Below are 25,233 nucleotides of genomic sequence, written 5' to 3'. Positions count from 1 at the left end.
TTAGAAGACATTTACTTGCTCTACAATTGGCATTAAGTTGGTGTCTTTCAGTTGTAAGTATCAAACTGGCTTAAGCAAAAATAGGAAATCATTGGCTGCCTCTGCTGGGAAATACACCCTCATAAACAGCTAGATCCAGGCACTCTGTCATCACAACACACACCCACACACACACACACACACACACACACACACTCTCTCTCTCTCCATTATGCTCTTCTCTTCCTCCTTCTCAGAGATGATTTAAGACTTGAATGACTGCAGTCATGCCCCTCTCACCAGGGAAACTGTCTACAGCAGGAAAAAAGGCAGTCATCCCACCACCGGTGCTCCTATCGCTGTATTCTTCTGCTCCATCCCTCACACTGTGTGAGATCACCTATCTACCTAGGAAGAGGCTGGTGGAGAAGGCAATGGCAACCCACTCCATCACTCTTGCCTGGAGAATCCCATGGATGGAAGAGCCTGGTGGGCTGCAGTCCCTGGGCTCGCAAAGAGTCGGACTCGACTGAGCGACTTCACTTTCACTTTTCACTTTCACGCATTGGAGAAGGAAATGGCAACCCACTCCAGTGTTCTTTTCTGGAGAATCCCAGGGACGGAAGAGAATGGTGGGGTGCCGTCTGTGGGATCGCACAGAGTCGGACACGACTGAAGCGACTTAGCAGCAGCAGCAGAAAGAGGCTGGACACCCCTCAAGTGTAAGAACCACATCTTATTCCCTCTGAACCCCTAGCTTAGTAAAATAAGTGAATCAGCTTTGGAGTCAGACACCTGGATTCCACAAAGCTCTGACATTTACAGTAGTAGCTGTGTGGCCTTGGACAAGTCACTTAACCTCTCTGAGATTTTCCTCATCCATAAACTAATGATTAAAAATATGTAATTGGGTAGGTTATGAGGATTAAATAAGATCTTGAAGAGAAATGCCTGGTAGAGTTCAGGTACTCTATGGTTTGATAAATGAAGACATAGAGGCTGTAGCACGCACCCTGGGTTTGATCTTCGAGAAACAAGTGGGGAGATGTGAAGCTGAGTAGAGCTTAGCAGGTGGGGAGGGAAACCAGCTTGGGGCAGTGGGCAGGGATGCCTGACACTCACTGTGCAGTTTTCTTGATCAGCCCCACCCCAAACCTGGCCTCAGACCAAACTTGCCTGGTGGGGACCCTTCTGAGGGTCCCCACCCACACCAAGACAGGCCCTGTCCTGTACCCCACTCCTCTGCCTGCGGCTGGGGCTTGCTAAAGCCACATACATTCCTGAGGTGTCGATAATATTCTGGAAGCCACACCTACCACCCACTGCCTACCTCAGGCTGGATAGGAAAGGAGCACACGCTGCCCCCCTCCATGCAGCAGGGGCTGCTGGCCAGGACACATGCACACACTCCAGCCCCTTCTTCCCAGAATCACAGACAGCACAGCTTTAAGGAGCCCAAAAAAGTCCCCAGCACCCTCCTTCACAGATGCCTGTGGCCCTGCCAATCTGTGAAAGGCCCCACCACATTCCCCCAGTTAGCACCAACCAGCTTTGTCCTCCCCCATGAAGTCCACAACTTTTAAAACCGTGCTCAGAACCCTTTGACATCAGGGAAACCATGCCTAGGGTGACCTAATGACGGACGAATGTACCGATCACTGTTTGGGTATCTTTACCTTGATGATAGCTCCCAGGACTCTCGGTGCCTGGGACCCAGGTGGAAACCCACTCATCTTCATGGCTGCAGCACACAGTCCAACCAGGACTGAGGAGGGTGGTGCAGAGAGAAGATGGGAGCTCTTAGCCTCTAGGGTCAAACAGAGGACAGTACCCTGACTCCCTGACTCTGCACTTGTGACCCAGGGGCAAATGGTTTAACCTCTCTGAGCTCCTGTGACCTCCTCTGTAAAACAGGGCTTGACAACAAGGCAAGCAAGGATTAAGTAAAGTAACATTTGTAAAGACGTTAGCAGGATGCTGGACACAAAGTAAGCAATCTATAAAGTGAAGATCATTGCTAATAGAAACAAAGAATAAAAGTCTACGATTCCTGTCTCAGATTGGGACCAGGCTGGAGATTGAACAAACCCCCCTTCCCAACCCTGCCAGGGTTGTAGAGTCCCAGGACCTCATTACCTCTTACCTGCCCACTTCTCCTCCCCCAGAAACCCACAGCTTAGGGTCCTGGGCCCAGCCCTGTCCTCCAACTCCTGCCCTCTCTGCCTGATGACTCATCCCAGCCCCAGGCCATAGTTGTTCCCATCAGAAACCCACTTTTCCGGTTTCCCCTCCTGAGTCAGGGACCCCTTGGGCCCTGCCTTGCTCCTAGCTTAAGGGAGTGGTAGGGGACCCTGGGTCAAATACAGGTCTCTCTCTCTTGTCCCCCTCCCCTGACCTGGGACCTCGAGGGAGCTGGGGGAGCCAGGCGAGGGGAGAGATGGGAGCAAAAGCAGGGAGGGAGATGATCCCCTTCCTTGGCCTGAATTATATCTAGAGCAGCTCTGATTCCTGGGCAGGGATGGACCCGGGTTTTGCAGGCCTAGGGGGAGTGGGGAGGTAAGACAGGGAGGAGGGGAAAGGTCAGGCTAGAGCTAGGATTTCCCACTGCTGGGGGTTGGCAGGGGCGGGGGCAGCGGGGTGGGGGCTGGTCCTGGAAGTCCCTCTAGCATGTCAAACTCGGCAAAATGCAAGCAGAACTCCTCTCCTCTGTGAGCCATCTGCACCTCCCCCAGCGGGCCCTGCAGTCCCTCAGTAGAGCTCACCACTCATCCACCCTTCCTCTGCCCAGCGCATCTCATCGGTTGCCAGTGCTGGCCTTTTTTGCCTCTCTCACTGGTCTCTCCCACCCACCTCTTCCCCACTGCCTGGTGTGGATCTGTATTACCTCTTCCCCTCCTCCCTCGTCTCCTCTCCCTCCACACAGCCAGCTCACCAGGGATCTTCCTTACACCGAACCGATCAAACACGGGGCAGGCTTGGGAAGGAGCAAACACAGCCGTGATGGCAGGAGCCAGTGCTTCCCTCTGTTCAGTTGCTTGAATTATGGGGCTGGGGGTGGGGGGGGGGCAGGGGGGGAGGGAGCTGGGTGGCCTGGGCTGTACTCTCTGAGCACAAGCACATGCCAGGCTACAGCGTCCCTCTATTCATGGTTCCTTCATCACACGCTGGGAAGGGTATCATTGGACCCATTTTACAGATGAGAAAACTGAGAGGTAAAGAGGTTATAAAAGTTGTGCCCAACCTACAGCTGGGAGGTGACAGAGTTGGAGTTTGACTTCAGTCTTATTTTAGAAATGGATTCTCTTCAATGTTCACAGCTGTCTCCAGAGACTAAGGAGAAAATCTGTGTTGGGGGCCCCTGAAGTGTCAGTGGACCAATCGGTTTCCTGAGAAGCTCTGAAAGGGTCTTTGTGTGTGTGTATGTGCGCGTGCGCGCGAGAGCGCCCTACTCCCGGCAGGCCTGCGTGTGACCTGCCTGAAAATGAATCTTGCCCACTGCTGCCCTCCGCTGACCAAAGGCAGAATTGCTTCAGTCTCTTGGGAATCTGACTGCAGGGGACCATGTTGCCCAACCCTAAGGACCCTGAAAAACCAGGTGGTCTGAGGTTAAATCTCTAATATATAAAGAGTTCTAAAAAAACAATAAGAAACAAACAGACCCAACAGAAAAATAGATAAAGGACATAAACAGACCATTTGACAATAGAAAATATCCAAATAGCTAATAAGCAGATGATCAACCTCACTAACAAACCAAAGAAATGAAAATAAAAACAATATCCAACCTAGACAATCTAAACAGCATATTGCAAAGCAGAGACATTACTTTGCTGACAAAGGTCTGTCGAGTCAGAGCTATGGTTTTTCCAGTAGTCATGTATGGATGTGAGAGTTGGACCATAAAGAAGGTTGAGCACCAATGAATTGATGTTTCTGAATTGTGGTGTTGAAGAAGACTCTTAAGAGTCCCTTGGACTGCAAGGAGATCCAACCAGTCCATCCTAAAGGAAATCAGTCCTGAATATTCATTGGAAGGACTGATGCTAAAGCTGAAACTCCAATACTTTGGCCACCTGATTCGAAGAACTGACTCACTGGAAAAGACCCTGATGCTGGGAAAGATTGAAGGCAGGAGGAGAAGGGATGGCAGAGAATGAGATGGTTGGATGGCATCACCAACTCGATGGACATGAGTTTGAGCAAGCTCTGGGAGTTGGTGATGGACAGGGAAGCCTAGTGTGCTGCCATCCACAGGGTCCCAAAAGAGTCAGACACAACTGAGAGATTAAGCTGAACTGAACTGAAGGACCCTGAAAAACCAGATGGTCTGAGGTTAAATCTCTAATAAGAAACAAACAGACCCAACAGAAAAATAAATAAAGGACATAAACAGACCATTTCACAAAAGAAAATATCCAAATAGCTCCAAATAGCAGATGATCAACCTCACTAATAAACCAAAGAAATGAAAACAATGAAGTTACATGTTCACCTATTAGATTAGAAATGCTTAATGCCTTCTGTTTAAAAAAAAAAAGGTGTTGACCAAGGCAATCCGTATATTTAAGTTTCATTGCTTACAAAAACTGCTACCCACCAAAAAAGAGGGGATGGTATTGAGAAGTGGACACTCGTATTGTTGGCAAAAGTGAGAACTGGTACTAACTTTGGGGAGGATAGTTGAGCAATATACATAAAAATTTTAATATTCACATTTTGAACCCAATAATTCCACATCTGAATATCTCTTCTAAAAATGCAAAAGGATATATGTTTAAAGATGTTCATTGTAATAGTGTTCATAGTCCATTCTTTGATAGAGGGAAATAGGAAGCCACAAAAAATAAAGAAGTGACTAGGGTTTGCCCATGTTCATGTGATCACATTTATGCATTGCATAAATGTCATGGTATATTTTTATGTGAGTATGTAATCAACATGTAAAAAATTAAATAACAGAATATTTTTCCATAGATTCCATGACAATTTTTTCCACTGAGTGGGAAAAAAATAGATTTGTTAGATTAGATTATAACATAATTGAAAGTTAGTGAAAGTTAAGTAGCTCAGTCGTGTCCGACTCTTTGTGACCCCGTGGACTGTAGCCCACCAGGCTCCTCCATCCATGGGACTCTCCAGGCCAGAATACTGGAGTGGGTTGCCATTTCCTTCTCCAGGGGATCTTCCCGACCCACGGATCGAACCCAGGTCTCCCATATTGCAGGCAGACGCTTTAACCTCTGAACCACCAGGGAAGCTCATACAACATAGTTAAAATACTATGATTTTATCAAGTCAAGTTGTGTGTGTGGATGTTTGAAGTGTATGTGTGCAGGTGTACATATGCGTGTGTGTGTGTGTGTGTGTGTGTGTGTGTGTGAACAGTGAATAGTCTGAAAGACTGTGGTCAAAATCTTAATAGTGACTACCTTTGCCTATTAGGATTGCACTTGAATTTTATGTTCTCCCTTATACTTCTCTTATGGCTTAAACTTTTAACAATTAACTCATGAAAACAGTAATGCTATTTTCATTCTAGGGAAGGAAGAAGTCAGAGAGTCTTGCTTCTCCAAGAGATGAAGCCCAGTGGTGGGGTTGGGACATGCTAATCCCCATGGATTGGGGCATGCTTGGGTTGCCCCCAATGCAACATGGTTGGGGCATGCTCACCGAGTGGATTGGGATATTAAGGAGAGTCAGAACTGGAGCCAGATCTGCAGGCTGATTGTGAAGGTCAAAGATAGGAAGGCCTGCTTGTCCAACACCCTCACCTTAAGGCGGAAGTTGATTGATCAGGTGGTGCTCAGAGAGGGCAAGGGGCTTTGTGGAGTTCACACAGTGAGCCAGTGCTGACTCAGACACCAGAACCCAGACATTCAGACCCAAGGCCAGGGCTCTTTGCTGGCTGCTCTCATGTCACAATGCAGATCTGGAGGTCAGAATTTAGGTCACTTTTAAATAGCATATTTCCACAGTTATGGTGCTGCCAGCGATTTGCTGGGGAAACAGTTCTTTCCAAATTAGTCTCATAAGATGCCTGGGGACATCTTCGTACAAAAGGCCTGTCATTGATAGTGACCAGGAAACTGAGTTGTAAGAGAATGAGAGATGGTTTCTTCCCTCTGTTTCCACAACCTCCCCTCAACCCTCTCACCACCTTCCCTGCCTCCAGTACTGTGGCAATAATTCTTTTTTTTTTTAATAATTCATTTTCTATACCACCCTCCAGTGAAGTGAAAGTCGCTCAGTTGTGTCCGACTCTTTGTGACCCCATGGACTGTGGTCTGCCAGACTCCTCTATTGTTGGAACTCTCCAGGCCAGAATACTGGAGTGGGTAGCCATTCCCTTCTGCAGATCACCCTCCAGGGATGTGTCAAAAACACTCCTCCAACCACAACACCTCTGATTGGAAAATCTTTCTGTGGTTCCCCCTCTGTCATCACTTAGGGCCTTTAGTGAGTGGTCCCTCAGTTTGCAGCCTCCAGCCTCTCCCCAGGGGTCACACCCTATGTGCTGACTCTAGCATGTCTTTTTTTTTTTTTTTTTTTGGCTACACTGTGTAGCCAAAGGAGAGTCAGGCATGATGGATCTTAGTTCTCTGACCAGGGATCAATCACACTGTGCCCCCTGCACCGCAAGTGTGGAGTCTTAACCACTGGACTGACAGAGAAGTCCCTTTAGCTTGCCTCTTTATCTCCCTGCGCATTTGCTAATGCAACCCCCTCTATGTATTATATTTCTGCTCATCCTTTAAAACCATCTTAAATAAATGTCCCCTTTTCCAGGAAGTCTTCCTAGACTCCCACAAAAATTTTTAAGGCGGTGCATTAAGCTATTCCTACCTCCTTTCCTGTGACTTCAGCTACTTCTTGCTTTTTCTTTACTTCCTTTTTCTTATTTCACATTTTTTAAATTGATTTTTTTAAAAAAAAAATCCCCTTTCTTTGTTCTCTCAGCTATCATGGAAGTGAAGCATGCATAATGCACAGATAAAATAGAGAGTTGAATAAAAATCCCTTGCCTGATTTCTACCACCCAATACCAAATCAGATGTTTTCAATCCATTTTATAATTCTTATCATTATGGCTTATTTAGATTCACCAACACATTTGCCAGGTTCTTTGTTCATCATTACCTCTCGCTTCCCACACTTTTCTTCTGGGATTGTTTTTTTAACAGTTTTATTGAAGTCTAATTGGCATATGATAAATGGCGCAGAAAAATTGCACTTATTTAAAGTGAGCAATTTTGATAAGTTTTGACATATATACCACCTGTGAAATCATCACCACTGTCAAGATAATGAACATCACCCCAAAAGTTTCCTGGTGCCTCTTTGTAATTTCTCTCTCCTTCCCTCCACTCCCTGCCCCACCCCATCCTCAGGCAACCACTGATCTGCTTTCTGTCGCTATAGATCAGTTTCATTTTCTAGAATTTTGTTTGAATGGAGTCGTATAGGAAGTGGGCTTCCCGGATGGCTCGGTGGTAAAGAATCTGCCAGTGCGGGAGATGTGAGTTCAATCGTTGGGCTGGGAAGATCCCCTGGAGAAGGAAATGGCAACCCACTCCAGCATTCTTGCCTGGGAAATCTCATGGACAGAGGAGCCTGGCGGGCTACAGCCCGTGGAGTTGTAAAAGAGTTGCACACGACTTAGTGACTACACAACAACAACAACTCTTTTCTATCTTCTTTCACTCAGCACAATTATTTTGAGATTCAGCTGTGTTGCTACATATATAAATAATGTGTTCTTTGTATTGCTGAGTAGCATTCCATTTTATGGGTATACCGCATTTTGTGTATCCATTTACTTGTTGATTTGAGACCTTTATTTCCAATTTGTTGTTGTTGTTTAGTTGCTAAGTCACATCTGACTCTTTTGCTACTCCAAGGACTGTAGCCCCCTAGGCTCCTCTGTCCATGGGGTTTCCCAGGCAAGAATATTGGGTTGCTATTTCCTTCTCCAGGGGATCCTCCCAAACCAAGGGTTGAACCCACATCTCCTGCACTGGCAGGTGGCTTCTTTACCATTTGAGCCACCAAGGAAGCCCCATTTCCAATTTGGGCTATTATAAATAAAGCAGCAATGAACATTTGTGTACAAATCGTCATGCAACAATGGTTTTATTTCTCTTAAACACCTTGGAGTAGAATGGCTGAGTTATGTGGTTGGTGTATTTTTAACTTTTTAAGAAACTGCTAAACTGTTTTCCAAATTAGTTGTACATTGAACAGTTTCTCCAGCAATTTAAGAAAGATTTTGTTACTCCACATCCTCACCAGCACTTTGTATGGCCTTAGGTGTTACAGTAAGTGCATTGTAGTATCTCATTGTGGTTTTAATTTGCATTTTAATGATGACTAATGATGTCAAACATCTTTTTATATGCTTGTTGGCCATCCACACATATTCTTTGGTGAAGCGTTTGTGCAAATCTTTTATCCATTTTGGGGGAAGCTGTGTGTTTTCTTTTTATTGAGTTTTTATAGTTCTTTATATTCTGCATAAAAGTCCTTGATTAGATATGTGATTTGCAGTTATTTTCTCCCAGTCTGTGGCTTGTCTTTTCATTATTGTAACAGTGTCTTTCAAATAATAAATTTTTCTTAATTTTGATGAAGTCCAGTTTATCAATTTTTCCTTGCATGCTGTAACCAATGTTTTAAAATTTCAGTACTATATACAGGAAATCATTGCCTAACTTAAGACAAAGAATTTCTTCTGTTTTCTTCCAGAAGTTTTATAGTTTTATGGCATACATTGAAGTCCATGATTCAGGTCTTATTTTTGTTTTCATTTTTTGCCTATGGATGTTTAGTTGTTCCAATACTATTTTTTGAAAAGATTATCCTTTCTCAATTGAATTGCCTTCACTTATTTTCAAAAATCAATTGACTAAGTGTGGCTCTCTTTCTGGAATCTCTATCTTGTCCTATAGATCTAAGTGTCTATCTTGAAGCCAATCCCACACTGTCTTGCTTACTGTAGCTTTATAATAAGTCCTTCAACATTCACATTCTTTTTCAAAACTGTTTTACTATTTTACATCCTCTGTATTTTTATATAAATTTTGGAGTTAGCTTGTCAGTTTGTACACACACACACACAAAGTCTACTAGGGTTTTCATTAAGATTGCGTTGAATCTATAGATGAATTTTGGGAGAATTGATTTAATATTGAGTCCACTAATCTAAGACCAAGGTATAGGATCCCATTTGTTTAGGTCTTCTTTAATTTTTCTTAGCAAAGCATTGTTATTGTGTATAGATCTTACACATTTTTGTCAGAGTCATCCCCAAGTATTTAATATATTTTACTATAAATAATGTTTAAAATTTTAATTTCTGATTGTTTCTAAGAAATAGAAATAAAATGGATTTTTTTAATATTAATCTTGTATCAAACCTAACTAAATCACTTATTTGTTCCAGTAGCACTGGCAAGAATCTCTAGTATAATGTGCAATAAAAGTGACGAGTGCTGACATCTTTACTTTGATTCTGATCCTCAGGGAAAGCATTCAATCTTTTACCATGAAATATGGTAGAAATTGTAGGTTTTTCATAAATGCCCTTTATAAAGTTGAGGAACTGCCCTATTATTTCTACAGCATTGAGAGTTTTGATCAAGAATGGATTTGACTTTTGTGAAATGTTTTTTCTGCTTATGAAGATGATCACATGGCTTTGCTTTCTCAGTCTCTTAATATGATGGATTATATTGACTATATTCCTGGGGCATGTTATCCTTTTGACCATGATGTATTTATAGCATCCTGTTTATATATTGTTGAATTCAATTTGCTCGCCTTGTAAAATAAATCAGGTAGTATTCCCTTCTCTTCGATTTTATGGAAGATTTGTGTAAAATTGGTATTATTTCTTCCTTAGCCATTTGGAAGAATTCCTCAGTGAAGCCATCTGGAGTTGGAGTTTTCCTTGTGGAAAGATTTTCACTATAAATTCAATTTATTTGTGTGTGTATATGTGCTCAGTTGGAGAGTCGTGTCCAGCTGTTTGTGAACCCATGGACTATAGCCTACCAGGCTCCTCTGTCCAAGCGGGAATACTGGAGTGGGTTGCCATTTCCTTCTCCAGAGGATCTTCCTAACCCAAGGAATCAAGGAACCCGCATCTCCTGCACTGGCAGGCAGATTCTTTACCACTGAGCCACCTGAGAAGCCCCAATTTATTTAATACTTATAAAATGATTCAGGTTATCTCTTTCTTCTTGAGTGAGCTTTGGTCATTTGTATCTTTCAAGGAATTTATCATTTTTATCTAAATTACGAAACCTAGGTTGGCAGAGTACCTTCAATATCTTTGAAGATCCGCTATCTTCTAGCTTGCATTGTTTCCAAACAGAAAATCTGCTGTCATCATTCTCTGTTTTTCTGCATGTAGTGTGTCTCTTTTTTAAAAAATTATTTTATTGATTTATTATTTTTGGTGTGCTAGGTCTTCATCGCTGCACATAGGCTTTCTCTAGTCAGAGCGAGTGGGCTCCTCTCTAGATGTCGTTCAGGGGCCTCTCACTGCAGGGGGCTTCTTTTGTTGCTGGAGTACAGGCTCTTGGCAATCTTCCCAGGTAACACTAGTGATAAAGAACCTGCCTGCCAAGGCAGGAGATGCGGCTCCGATCCCTGGGTCAGGAAGACCCCCTGGAGGAGGGCATGGCAACCCACTCCAGTACTCTTATCTGGAGAATTCCACGGACAGAGGAGCCTGGAGGGCTACTTACAGTTCAGGTCCATCTGTCGTGAAGAGTCGACCACCACTGAAGCGACTTAGCATGCACACCTGTGCAGGCTCTAGGCGCTCTGGCTTCAGTGGTTGCGGCTGGCAGGGTTTGTTGCCCCAAAGCCCTTCCGGAGCAAGGATCAAACCCATGTCCCCTGCACTGGCAGGTGGACTCTCAACCATCACACGACCAGGGAAGTCCCAGCAGTGTGTCTTCTTAGTCTGACTGCCATGAAGATTTTCACTTTATCGATTGTCTTATGCAATTTGATATGTTGTGTCTGTAATTTTCTTTATGTTTCTTGTGTTTGTGGTTTATTGAATTTCTTGGATCTGTGAATTTATAGTTTTCATCAGATTGGAAAATTTTCAGACATTTCTTCAAATTGCTTTTGGTCCCTCCCCTTCTCCTCTCCCTCCAAATACACATATTTTAGGCTGCTTTAAAGTTATCCCGCAGCTTGTTTATGCTTATTTCATTTGTTACATCTTTTTTTTTTCTTTGTATGTTTTATTTTGGATAGTTTCTATAGCTATGTCTTTAGATTCATAAATCTTTGCTGCAGTATCAAAACTGTCATTAATTTCATTCAGTGTATTTTTCATCTTAAACATTGTAATTTTCATCTCTAGAAATTTGATTTGGGTCTTTTTTATATCTTCCATGACTCTACTTACATACTTAATCTTTCTTCTAGCTTTTTGAACTTATGGAACTCAGTTATAATATGTGTTTTAATGTCTTGTCTCGTAATTCTATCATGTGTCACTTCTGGGTAGTTCTGATTGATTTTTCTCTTCCTGATAAGTTGTATTTTCCTCCTTTACATGCCTGGTACTTTCTTTTTGGATGCCAGACATTGTGAGTTTTACCTGTGGGTGCTGGATCATTTTTGTATTCTTATAAATATTCTTTACCTTTGTTCTGGATATGGCTAGGCTCAGCTCAGCTCAGTTCAGTTCAGTCGCTCAGTCGTGTCTGACTCTGCAACCCCATGCACTGCAGCACGCCAGGCCTCCCTGTCCATCACCAACTCCCAGAGTTTACTCAAACTTATTTCCATTGAGCCGGTGATGCCATCCAACAATCTCATCCTCTGTTTTCCCCTTCTCCTCCTGCCTTCAATCTCTTCCAGAATCAGGGTCTTTGAGTCAGTTCTTCACATCAGGTGGCCAAAGTATTGGAGTTTCAGCTTCAGCATCAGTCCTTCCAATGAACACCTAGGACTGATCTCCTTTAGGATGGACTGGTTGGATCTCTTTGCAGTCCAAGGGACTCTCAAGAGTCTTTTCCAACTCTGCAGTTCAAAAACATCAATTCTTTGGTGCTCAGCTTTCTTTATAGTCCAACTCTCACATCCATACATGACCACAGGAAAAACCATAGCCTTGACTAGACAGACCTTTGTTGGCAAAGTAATGTCTCTGCTTTTTAATATGATGTCTAGGTTGGTCATAACTTTCCTTCCAAGGAGCAAGCATCTTTTAATCTCATGGCTGCAGTCACCATCTGCAGTGATTTTGGAGCCCAAGAAAATAAAGTCTGTCACAGTTTCCACTGTTTCCCCATCTATTTCCCATGAAGTGATGGGACCAGATGCCATGATCTTAGTTTTCTGAATGTTGAGTTTTAAGCCAACTTTTTCACTTTCCTCTTTTACTTTCATCAAGAGGCTCTTCAGTTCTTCTTTGCTTTCTGCCATAAGTGTGGTGTCATCTGCATATCGAGATTATTGATATCTCTCTTGGCAACTTGATTCCAGCTTATGCTTCCTCCAGCCCAACATTTCTCATGATGACCTCTGCATATAAGTTAAATAAGCAGGGTAAGAATATACAGCCTTAACATACTCCTTTCCCAATTTGGAACCAGTCTGTTCTATATCCAGTTCTAACTGTTGCTTCTTGAACTGAATACAGATTTCTCAGGTGGCAGGTCAGGTGGTCTGGTATTCCCACCTCTTGAAGAATTTTCCACAGTTTGTTTCTCTGTGATCCACACAGTCAAAGGCTTTGGTGTAGTCAATAAAGCAGAAGTAGATGTTTTTATGGAACTGTCTTGCTTTTTTGATGATCTAGCGGATGTTAGCAATTTGATCTCTGGTTCCTCTGCCTTTTCTAAATCCAACTTGAACATCTGGTTAGGCCACTTGGAAATAATTTGAACCTTTCAAAAGTCTTGCTTCTAAACTTTTTGGACAGGATCAAAGTAGTATTTAGCCAAGAGATAATTCTCCCCATTGCTGAGGTAAAATTCTTTTGATTTCTCTACTCAGATTCCCAAGAATTATGATGTTTTCCTCTCTAGTTGGTGGAAATGGCCTTTTTACTAGCTGTATGTGAATTCTGAGAATTTTTTCCTCGAATCCTTCTGGGAGGTCCTTTCCCCTGCCTTGGGTCCTGTCCTCATATGCATATGTTGATCAATACTCAGTACTGGGCTAGTACGCTAGCTGGTACTTTGTCCTGTAAATTCTAGCTTCTCTGGCCTCCCTGGACTCCCTGATCTAAGGGATCTGTCTTCTAATTTCAGGAATACCTCTGGAGTCTGTCTGAGGTCCCTCTCCCTGCATTGTGGCCTGGAAACTTTCACTAGGCAGTAAGCTGGGGCAACCACAGGGCTGAGTTTGTTAGTTTCCCATCTCTCAGAGATCACTGCCCCTTATAGCCTCATGTCTGATGCCTTGAGAACCACCACTTCATACATCTTGTCTAGCTTTTCTTAGTTGTCTCAAGCAGGAAGGTACGTCTAGTTCTTGTTATTCTGTCTTGACTGGAAGAGAAGTCTTTTCCACTGCATTTAATTTTCTTCTTTCTGATGTTCATCCTTCATAAATTCTTGGAGCAACATCTAAGATAAGATTCCCTTATCTCTCAGTCTGTAAATCTCTGAAAATTTCTTTATTTTACACTCACATTTCAATGCTAGTTAGCTGAATGTAGGATCCTAACTGTTTTTCTGTTCACTCTGAAGTTTTATTCCATTGGCATCTATTGTTGCTGATGAGAAAATGGCTTCAGGCAGAAATCATTCATTTATAGATAACCTCCTTCCTCTCTAGCAGTTTTTCAGATTTCTTTCTTTATCTTTATTATTTTCCAATTTCTTTACAACATCTCTGGGAATGACATTTTAAAAACTACTCAGAACTCAGTGTTTTCATTTTAGGGGCTCATTTTTCTTCATGTATAGAAAATTCTCATCATCATTTCTTGAAATGTTGCTTCTTCCCTATTGTCTCCATCTGGGACTGATTAGATAAGTGTTGGAACTTCTTGCTTTCTCCACCATGACTTTTAATTTATCTTTCATATTTTCCTTTTGTCTATAATATTAGATAATGTTTACTGAATACTTACTATGTGCTATAAGAACTATAACTCAGTGACAAGGAACAAACTCATTTAATCCTAATGGTAATACCACGAGGCCTTCCCTGGTGGCTCAGCAGTAAAGAATCTGCCGGCAGTGCAGGAGACCTGGGTTCAATGCCTGGGTTGGGAAGATCCCCTGGAGGAGGAAATGGCAACCCACTCTGGTATTCTTGCATGGAGAACCCTATGGACAGAGGAACCTGCTGGGCTACAGTCCACGGGGTCACAGAGTGACACGACTGAGTGCACACACAAGAAACAGGTATAGCATATCTTCATTCTGCCTTGAGAAAACTGAGACACAAGGAGGCTTAAAAATACTCCTAAGGCCCTATAACTGGGCTTCCCAAGTGGCTCTAGTGGTAAAGAACCCACCTGCAAATGCAGGGGACATAAGAGACACAGGTTCGGCCCCTAGGTTGGAGGAGGGCATGGCAACCCGCTCCAGTCTTCTTGCCTGGAGAATCCCTTGGACAGAGGAGCCTGGCTGATTATAGTCCACAGGGTCACAAAGAGTCGGATATGACTGAAATGACTTAGTACACAAGGCCTTATAACTAGTAACAGAGTTGAAATTTAATCCCAGGCGTGTGGCTTCAGAGCCCCTGCATTCAGGTGATACCCTTTGCTAGCTGTCATAATTTCATTTCTTTGTGCTGCTTTGTGCTACAGCCTGGGTGATGTCTTCAGGCCAATCAAGTTTACTAATTCTCTCTCCAGCCTAATGTTTAGTCTACTTCTCAAAACATGAGTTTTCAATAGTTTATTTCTATTATCTCTATTTGGTTCTTTTTTTATTTAAAAAAAAGCTGTATACCTTCTATTCCTAATTTTATCTCTTTAAACATACTTCTATTCTCATCTTTCAGAATTTTCTGTTTTGGCCATGTGCACCATTCAGATCTCCCGTCATTAAAAAGAAAAAGTCACCCCATTCAACCACAAGGAGTGCAGTTAGCTGACAACCTGGGATTATTAGTACCTTTATGACCTGCCTGGGCTTTTGAATTGAGACCATGTTCTTCCTTGACAGTCTCCAAGCTATGACTGATTAGAAATAGGGAACTAGTCTCACCGTTTTTGTTCAACACAGGACTCCTCCAATGTGCGATATCTGCTCTGTAATTCCCCTTTGGGTTAGCAGCAAAGGCTTTGTCAAGCCTGTATCACGTCTAAGGCTCTCACCGCCCAGTCTTGCTTCCTCCCCTCTAATCCTTCACAGGCAACACCCCAACTCCTAACTCCATCCCTGCCTTTATTTTCTGGAGGACACAGCACAGCGTGTGAATTATCCGAGTTGTTTCATCTTTTAACTTTTATCTCCTAGAAGTCTTTCTCTTCTTATACTTTGTACTGTTTTTCTAGTGGGGGTTGATTCTAAAGAAATCCTATGTGCCCTGCATTGCAGAGGAGTACTTTGGGTAGTTTCACAAGAAACTTCATTCGCTTAACCTGCTTCATGACAAATTTTCTTTCAATTTCTTGGTTTTCCTCTACCACTGACACCACCACCATTGTATTATTAATACAAACTTAACCCTCACACCCACACTATAGCAAGCTGTGATTACAATTATTCCCAGGTGACTCTTTTCTGCCTACAATTTTTTATCTCAGCTATGTATTTAAAAACACATGTATTATATTTTATCAATCATTTCTATTTATTTACAGTAGGAGGTGAAAGGGACTTCTTCACTGGAGTACCCCACACTTACTGAAATCAAACCCCAAACACACAGTAAGTAGATGTAGTCAGTTAATTGCATGTAACTGGTTTCTCTGGTCATCCTATCTATTTTTTTAACTTTTAATTTTGAAATAATTATAGAGTCTCAGGAAGTTGTAGAGAAGTCTCGCATGCTCTTCAGAGTTTCCCCCAATCAGGAATCTGCATTTTAACCAAATAATCAGATAGATGTAGAAGCTGTCAGTTCCACAAGGGTATCCCTTGGACCTTTCCTATCAACTGCTAGCATCTGCCTGTAACCAGTGATGCTCAGAGTTGGTATATAAAACACCTCGTGGGACTTCCCTGGTGGTTCAGTGACTAAGACTCTGCACTCCGAATGCAGGGGGACTGGGTTCCATCTCTCATCAGGAAACTAGATCCCACATGCAAACTAAAGATCCCACATGCTGCTACTAAGACCTGGCACAGTCAAATAAATAAACATATTTTTAAAAAACCCAACTGCCTTACCCTTCACATGGGTTATTTCTGAAGAACATGTCTTTTACCATTTCCTAGATGAAGCGTTGATTACCAACTGTGGTAACTGGTTGTCTTCCTTTCCCTTCATCACCTCCCACTTCTCTCCCAATGCAACCGACACTTCCCAAATAAGTGAACTGAACTCAAATCCTTGTCAAATCTGGACAGTCTGTACCAGAAGTGGTATTAGGAATCCAATCCTTAGGATGAAATTCTAGAGTTGGGTCACCTGCCAGTCAGGGGCAACAGGACCCCATTGTTGGAAGTCCTTGATGTGGCTTGAAGCTGGTCACCTTCACCATAACAGGTGACCAGCTCCTGTTATAAGGACTCTCATCTGTGGTGAATGGGGGGCTCAGATACAAGTGTAAGGGGGTATGATGGTTTCTATAGCCTCTCTAACATTTGAGAGATATGGAGGCAATGGTAATTAAAAGAGCTTGTGGAATTTGTTGGTTGTTGTTAAGTACCATTGATGTGATGAAAGAAGAAAATGATAGGCTGCAACTAACTAGCCAATTAATAATCTAGGGCATAGCACAAGAACCAGAAGACTTCTGTGACAGCATTTAATGATCTCCTAATCTCCTTTGCTGGAGGGAAAACCAGAACCAGGACCCAATGATTAGAGTGGCAGAAGTGTCCCACTCCCCTTTGTTGGAGGGTAAGAGGCTCCCCTTCTTGCCTAGAGACCAGGGAGAGGCCACCTAAGGCAGGTATGTTGCAAGAAGGATACTTGCCCTCTCGGAGGCTTGCTACTACTTCCTCTTTTCACTCTGGGCTAATCACAAGGTCAAGTCCTAGCACAGCCCCACTGAGGAAGTACTACCTCTGCTTGGAGACTTTTACCAAAAACAAACAAAAAATGCTAATAAGTAATTAGCATTGTTGTCTGACTAATAAGTAGCTACAGCAATCTGGGAATGGATTTTGAGGGTGCTGAGTCAGGAGCAGAATGGAACGTGGAGTTGGATTACAGAAGTTTGCTGAGATGGAAGTACTTTCCCGGGTCTCTGGATCTGTCATCCTGGCAAAGGCCCCTGGAGCTGGGATGGCTCCTTGAAACCTGAAAAAATTAATGATCTGGGTTCAATCAGGAGACAGAAACCTCAACTCTATTTAAATAAAATCGAGTATGGACAGAGGAACCTGGCAGGCCACAGCCCATAAGGTCACAAACAGTCAGACACAACTGAAGTGACTTAGCACATTGGATACACATAAAGTATTAAGTAGGTATAATGACATTAACTAGATAACTGGAAAGGTAAAAAGAGCAATTGCTAAGTTATCACAAAGGCAGCAATTACAAGAGCAGATGCCTTGTCCAAGGCTCATGAAATAAGGTAAAAGGGTGGAATTACAAAAACTGAAAAGCTTGGAGGAGAGATTCCAAGAAACTAAAACTCAGACATCTAAGGAGAGGAACCAAAGTGTTGGAAACTGTTGCTACAGAGTGCTGGAAAAACTGCAAACTAGATTCAGCGGCTGCAAAGGCACCGCTGTGCTAGAAGGAAGAAGTAAGTCCCTCCTTCATGCTTTAGCCTTGTCAACACCCTGCTGCACTCCTTATTGGCAGGGCATAGTGGGGAGCAACTGGAAATGCTGACATGATTTTCTGAATCCTGTCTCCAGTACTAAACAACTGGGTATAGCATTGATGGTATAGTGGTAAAGAATCTGACTGCTAATGCAGGAGACGCAGGAGATGCAAGTTCAATCCCTGGGTCAGGAAGATCCCCTGGAGGGGGAAATGGCAACCCGCTCCAGTATTCTTGCCTGGAAAATTTCATGGACAGAGGAGCCTGGTGGGTTGCAGTCCATGGCGGGGTGCAAAGAGTCAGAGATGACTTAGCAATTACACAAGCAAGCATATACATGCAGCATTTAGGCACTAGTTTGACAAGTGACAGAAAGAATAGCTACAATCAGCGATAAAGCATGAACATGGAGGAAGTGGGCATGACCATATTGACCACTGGTCTTACTATATACCATATCAACCAGAACACATGAACTGCCAGAACTGGAGGAAGCCGTCAAAAGGGAGAGAGAAGTGGGCTCCCGAGAAGAAAAACATTACCTAAAACAAGAGGACCCTCTAGCTGAGATGTTCTCAGTAAGCTGCTTTCACTGATACTCACTGGAAATGAGCTTATGATGGGGACACTGGCCCCATGGAGCAGCTCCGTGGTGGCTGTCCTTTCCAAGCTGAGGACTGTAAGGGAGGATTCTATGTGCCTGGACTCTGTAGTGTTTATATTAATGGTGTGACAGTGGGATTCCAGAACAGCAGAGGCCAGGTGGCAGCACTTAAGCATCAGAGGTCAAAGTGGATGGAAGGTCTACCAAGGGGCCCTGACCCACAGGGATCTGAGGGATCGCTGATAGACCTTGGAGTTCTAAACTTGGTTCAAAAGGGGAGGTGGCCTGTGCATAAAGGCCACTCCTGGGCAGTGGTGATGGCTTGGTTGGTTAATCAGGAACTTGCAAAGGGCAAGACTGAAAACTTGGGAGTTACGGAAATCTGGAGAAGAAGCTTGTGGATTAACCTCAGAGAGAAGTTACAAAATGTATGACTCTCAGGCTCCTTTCAGTGTCTACTGGACAGTGCCCATTGTAGAAGAGGCATGGAATAGGCAGGTAGAGAGCACAGTTCACCCCATAGAAATGAGCCGTCCTCTAACCTCAGAGCATGCACAATCGGCCAGGGAACCAAGTAGCCAGGATGGAAGCCCTGCATGGCCCAACGGTATGGGCTCCCTCTCACCCAAGCCAGTCCAGGTACTACTACTTCTCAGTGCTCAGTCTGTCAGAGCGAAGACTGATTTACTCGATAGGGTACCACCCCTGAAGGAGGGCACAGGGTGACAGGCTGATTACAAAGAACCCAACCATCCCAGAGGGGCCATGATTCATCCATGACTTCTTGGGATCGATGCAGGTTTGTCTTCTCAGTTCATAATCTCTTGGTTAGCATTACTATCTGAAGGCTCCCGGAGTGTCTAATTTATCATGATGGGATCCCCCAAAAGCATGACCATGGAGGAAATGGGCATGACCATATTGACCACTGGTCTTAGTATATACCATATCAACCAGAAGCTGCCATCTTGAGAAAATATTGGGGTAATCACTTGAAAGTATAACTAAGGCATCAGCTAGAAGATAGGGTCAAGATGCTGTCCTTAAGATCGATATATACCTTCAGCCAGTAACCATCACATAAACACATGCTATATTCCTGATCAGTAGACTATACAGCTCTGGGAACCACGGAAGTGGTCCTTCTCACCTTTATTCCTGGTGTCCCCTTTGGTAAATTTATGCTTCCTATCCCCAAACCTTTAGGCTCTGCTAGGGAAAAGGCAATGGCACCCCACTCCAGTACTCTTGCCTGGAAAATCCCATGGATGGAGGAGCCTGGTAGGCTGCAGTCCATGGGGTTGCACAGGGTCGGACACGACTGAGCAACTTTACTTTCACTTTTTACTTTCATGAATTGGAGAAGGAAATGGCAACCCACTCCAGTGTTCTTGCCTGGAGAATCCCAGGGACGGGGGAGCCTGGTGGGCTGCCGTCTATGGGGTCGCACAGAGTCGGACATGACTGAAGTGACTTTGCAGCAGCAGCAGCAGCAGCAGCAGCAGACTAGAGATCCTATTTCCTAGAGGGTAAGAGAACACTCCTACCAGAAGCCACCATAATGGTTTTTACTAAATCTAAAATTATGTGTGCCTCCTGGCAACTTTGAGCTTCTTATGTCAGGAGAAGTGCAGGCAAAGAAAGGAGTTACTGAAGTGGCAGGAGTAAGGGACCCCAGCTGACGCAGGTGAGAGGCATCTAGAACGGGAGGTGGAGGGACTTCCCTGGAGGTCCAGTGGTTACGAATCCTTCTTGCAATGCAGGGGATGCAGGTTCAATCCCTGGTGGAGGAACTAAGATCCCACCAGCTATAAGATCCCACATGCCGTGGAGCCACTGAGCCCGTGTGCCACAACTAGAGAGTCTGTACGCCACAGGGAAGATCCTGTGTACTACAGCTAAGACCTGACACAGCCAAACACAGTTTTTTTTAAGGGTGGTAGAGAAGGAAGCTGACGAGCATCACTTCATCTCAGGACCAACAACAGCAGTGGCATTTTGGCTTGTTCCACTAATCCTCCTGTTGTCTTCTTTTTTTTAAAAAAAATGACTGGTTACCACCTTGAAGAAGCAGGGGCAGGACATGAAACTTGAAGTGGGGGGGCTAGTTGATCTGAGGGTGTGTAAGGAGGACCATCACAGATACTATTGTTGCCGTCCTTATCCTTCAGCCCCCTCAGTGGGCCAGCAGGTGTACCGTGGTTGAGGGATCTTCTCCCCAGAACTGCAGGAAGCTGACTACATACATCACAGGTCACAAATACTGGGGAGCAGCCTGAACACTCAGAGATGGTGTATAAATGCCCAGCTTCCTCGTCCTTGGGGTGGGATCACTGTGAGGCATGTTTTTTCCCACTTTCCACTTCCTAGAGGCTTCCCTGCAGGAGAAATTGTCACTTGCCCTCTGTGCTAGCTGGCTTAATAGTACAGCCATAGGGGCTGCCTCCTGTTCTCTGTGTCACTTTCCCACTTCTCTGTAGTGTTACTTAAAAACACCTCCCAAATCAACTATTTTCTCAAGGTCAGCTCCTGGAAGGCCCTATGCTAAAGACACATGTGGCTCAAGAAAAGAAATGATTTAGAGAGTGAACCCATTTCTATTTTTAAAAAACTCTCTCTTAAGAATTAATTTTAAAAATCTCCCTCTCCCCCTCCCTCTTCCCTTCTTCCTCGTGTGTGCATGCATGCGTGTGTATGTGTGTGTGTGCATGTGTGATAAACGCCTATGAGGATATAAGCCAAGTATTAACAATAGGTCTTTCTGGGTGGTGTAATCATGAATATTTCAAAGTTTCTTTTAATTTGTCTCTGTGTTTTGTTTCTCTGCACCAGCAGCTATGTATTAGCAGCTATCTTTAATTGGCAATTAGGAGGTTATTAGTGAGTTTGGTGAAATGGTGGGGAGCAGGGCCAGGCTGCCATGGCTGATGAATGGCAGGAGAGGGTGGGCAGACAATTCTTCCAAGAGGCTGGGCTAGAGAAAGGCAAGAAGAAATGAGGTGGTGGCTCAAGACGGGGAAGTGGAGAGAGGGCTGTTTTAAGAGAAACTCGACCCTGTTTGTTGGCTGAGGGTAAATAGTCAATGCCAAGGCAAGAAATGAAAATACAGGCTGGAGAGGGAGAGAACTGAAGGAGTCAGATCCCAGAGGAGGCCTGAGAGGATCCAACCCAGGCCTACGTGGAAGAACTAAGGGAACTTCATGCTCAGACTAGAGGAAAGGAGCTGAGGATGAATCAAGTTATAAAGGCACTGACTTCATTCCACTTGTTTATTTTACAGTCCGCTTCACTGCACAAAGGATGGATACAGGCTGAAGGGGAGTGGATGCTAAGAAGGCCCCCTGGAGGGAATTTTTTCCTAGTATGGGATGCTAGGTCCCGCACTGAGAAAGAAGCAGGGGCGTGTCTATGGGACTTGAGCAAACACGCAAAGGTTTGGTGTGGTGGAGAAGGGAAGAGAAAGGGAGGCTAGCTGGATAGCTTATAAAGACCATCGGATAGAGCTATGGGCCCAGATGTGACCCAGCTCCAAGACACACAACTGTGGAATCTTCTCTCCAATATCTGGAGGTGGAAAAATCTGTGCCTTTTACTTGCTCTGGTTTGAGGCAGTCACGTCTCCCCTTTCAGCTGCAGTTTTCTCATCTGCAAAGGGGGAGAAAGGACAAGTCTGGAGGGCTGACGCAAGGATTAAATAAAAGTCATGGACACCAAGCAGCTAGTGCAGAGCCTGACACACAGAAGTGGCTCAATTCATGTTCATTCTCTTGCTGCTCCCCCTTTCACAGACCTGAGCCAATGTTGCTTTGTGTGCTACACATTCTCTGTGCCTCGGAGTTCAGTTGTGTCCGACCCCGTGGACTACAGCCCACCAGGCTCCTCTGTCCCTGGGACTTTTCCAGCAAGAATACTGGAGTAGGTTGCCATTTCCTCCTCCAGGAGATCTTCTCAACCCAGGGATCCAACCTTCATCTCCCGCTTTGCAGGCGGATTCTTTACCACTAAGCCACTGGCAAAGTCCTCAAGCCAATGTTACCTGGAGGGAAAGGGGCACGGCGTTTGGTACCTCCTACTGATGCGTGCTGCGATTCATGGGGTCGCAAAAAGTCGGCGACTGAACTAAACTAATGACTGCTTTTAGACACAACTTTAAGTACAAGCGACTCTTGACATTCACATGGTTATGTTCCACTAGGTAGCTGCAGAGACTGAAATAGGAAATATTAAACCATTGCCCCTTGAGGAAATACAGAGGCAGGTTCCTGGGAGCCTCTGGCTGCATTTTTGTCAGCCAATCAATACATAACCTTGTTTTAACTGTGTTTCTGTTTAAAAACGCCTTATGTAATATATGTTGTTGATTCACTAACGTGAACTCATGGCCAACAGCACTATAACTTAAACCTGAATGAAGCTTATCAAACACACTCCCTCAACTGCCTCCAGTCCCAAGGTCCATCACAGCCTTGTTGCACTTGGGAACGCAAGACAGCACTTTAGTGCCATGCTTCGGAGTTATTTTAAAACAGCACAATCACCAACAAAAAGCCCCAAAAGTGAGGAAAAAAAGTGGCACTGAAAAGATCATGAAAAGTTGATCGTATGAGAGCTGAAACAAGGAGACTGGTTCCACATCTGTTGTGTATCAGACAATCTAAATGTTTGCTACCCTGGGCCTCTGTATGTCCACAAATGACAATGAAAACACCTCAAGTGTTGATTGGGGGGGCGGGGGTTACAAGTAAATTTGAGGGGTAGGCGAATTTGCAAATACAGAAGCCACGAAGATGAGAATCAACTGTGTCTTTTTTTTCTGAAGTGTAGTTGATTTACGATGTTGGGCTGATCTCTATTGCAAATCTTTTTTTCTGATTATAAAACTAAACAATAAGGAAATAGAGCTATACAGTGTCATAATTAAAGTCCCCCCCACCCTAGCCTACATGTAAACACAGTTAGGATTGCTATAGTGGTCTACCGATTTTTGCTATACAAATAATGCCTGTGAGCATGCATAGGACTGCATGTGCTCATGTCCATGTATCTGGGTGTATGGGGTCTCCTTCTTCCTTTTTTCTTTATCACTCAACAACATCTCTTGGACAGCGTAAAAAAATTCTTAACTCCTGATATTATTCTTTAGAGTATGAATAGAAGTGGGTGACATACCCTGCAGTCAGGATCATAAAGTCCTGGTTGACCTCTCAGCCACATCAGGTTGGAGAAACACATCCAGAAAGAGCAATGACTTGCCAAAGAAATATAACTAACAGTCTGCAGGAGTGTGGTGCCCTGTATCTTAGTGGAAATGGGGGTAAATTCAGAAGAACAACAACTCGAAGGGCAAAAAGATTGAAAGCTGGAAAGAATTGTGATGGGTCTAAGAGACTGCAACTTTCAGCCAGAGAAAACCATGTTCTATACTCTTTAGAAGAGATTGGTGCTAGCTTAAGAGGAACTTAGCTATTAAAAAGATTTAGATAATAGCATAAAATAGTACCAAAGCCACTTCTAAAAACAGCTATAGAGTAGCATGGGGTAGACTAAGCTGCTACAACAGAGTCCCAAATACAAAGTCTTCTAGAAAGAGGAAGTTTATTTCTCACTCTCTAGTCCACATTGGTGGGTGATCCACTTCATGAAGTCATTCAGGAACCCAGGTCCCTTCCTCATCTTTGCTCTGTCAGCATCACTGAAGCATTACTGAAGCTGGGTTCCTTACATGTCTGTGTTTCAACATGAAAAGTCAAAGTGTTAGTTGCTCAGTCATGTCTGACTGTTTGCAACCCCATGGAGCCCACCAGTCTCCTCTGTCCATGGGGTTCTCCAGACAAGAATACTGGAGTGGGTTGCCATTTCCTTCTCTGGGGGATCTTCCTGACCCAGGGATCGAACCCAGGTCTCCTGCATTGCAGGCAGACTCTTTACCATCTGAGACACCATGAGGGAAGAGGAAATGGAACACGAAAGAGCACGTGCCTTAGGACTATTTCTATTACATTTTATTACAAAGGATTTAGTCACAAAACTACACTCAGCTGCAAGAGCAGCTGGAAAATGTGGTACCTAGCAGACTCATCCTTTCTCCAGCTACTATATTGCTATAGAAGAGGAGGATGGATTACATGTTGAATAAATGAAGCCCACTGCTTCATCCATCATCAAGCCTTTTTTCATTTCAAATGCTTCAATAATTTAGACCCTGCCCTCTTTGTAAAAAAAAATGAAGGTGCATATCAGTGTATCATTTGGGATTCGTTTGGCAAGAGAACGCACAGTGCTATTAAACCCGCTTAAGCACTAAGACAGACCATCTCATATATCCAAAAGTCTAGACTCTCCATCAGTGCACCAGCTCCTCTTCCCCAGGATTCTCCCTGCCTCTGTCATGTATTGGCTGCATCCTCAGACTGGGAGCAATTCCAAGTATCACCACCAAAGACATACAAGTATAACCAGGAAAAAGGGCAGACTGGTTTTGATATGGAAGAGACCCTTTGCAGAAGCTGTCTCCTTGCCACAAGATTCCCCTTGCCACAAGATTCCCCTCTGGTATTTAAGGCCAGACCTGCATCATATGTCCAAACCTAAGCCATCACTGGTGAGAGGAATGTAACCATCATGATGGATTTGGACTGAACAGAACTTATTCCTAGAGCTGGACTGGGGTCAGCCGACCCTTAGTCACATGGGGAAGGGGGGCGCACCTGAACAAAATCAGGGCTCTGACTGCAAGGAAAAATCCATGAATAGTTGTTACACAGGCTACCAA

General features: G+C 44.0%; 2 long non-coding RNA genes across 2 annotated transcripts in view; both read right to left on the bottom strand.

Annotated features, from left to right (window-relative positions):
- Positions 1-15,964: 15,964 nt before the first annotated feature.
- Positions 15,965-25,233, bottom strand: part of LOC120854243 — a 32,805-nt gene continuing 23,536 nt past the window's right edge. Inside the window, exon 2 of the long non-coding RNA XR_005718934.1 lies at positions 15,965-17,382. This is a non-coding gene — a long non-coding RNA (uncharacterized LOC120854243). The remainder of the gene's footprint in view (positions 17,383-25,233) is intronic.
- On the bottom strand, positions 21,696-24,238 carry LOC120854242. The gene is made up of 2 exons (XR_005718933.1): positions 24,068-24,238; positions 21,696-22,106 (listed from the first exon to the last, which is right to left on the bottom strand). It is a non-coding gene; the product is annotated as an uncharacterized LOC120854242 (long non-coding RNA).

The sequence above is a fragment of the Oryx dammah genome, unplaced genomic scaffold, assembly GCF_014754425.2.
Source record: "Oryx dammah isolate SB20612 unplaced genomic scaffold, SCBI_Odam_1.1 HiC_scaffold_27, whole genome shotgun sequence".
Classification (NCBI taxonomy): Eukaryota; Metazoa; Chordata; class Mammalia; order Artiodactyla; family Bovidae; genus Oryx; species Oryx dammah.
The sequence above is the reverse complement of the archived record's forward strand: the minus strand, read 5'-3'. Positions and strand labels throughout refer to the sequence as shown.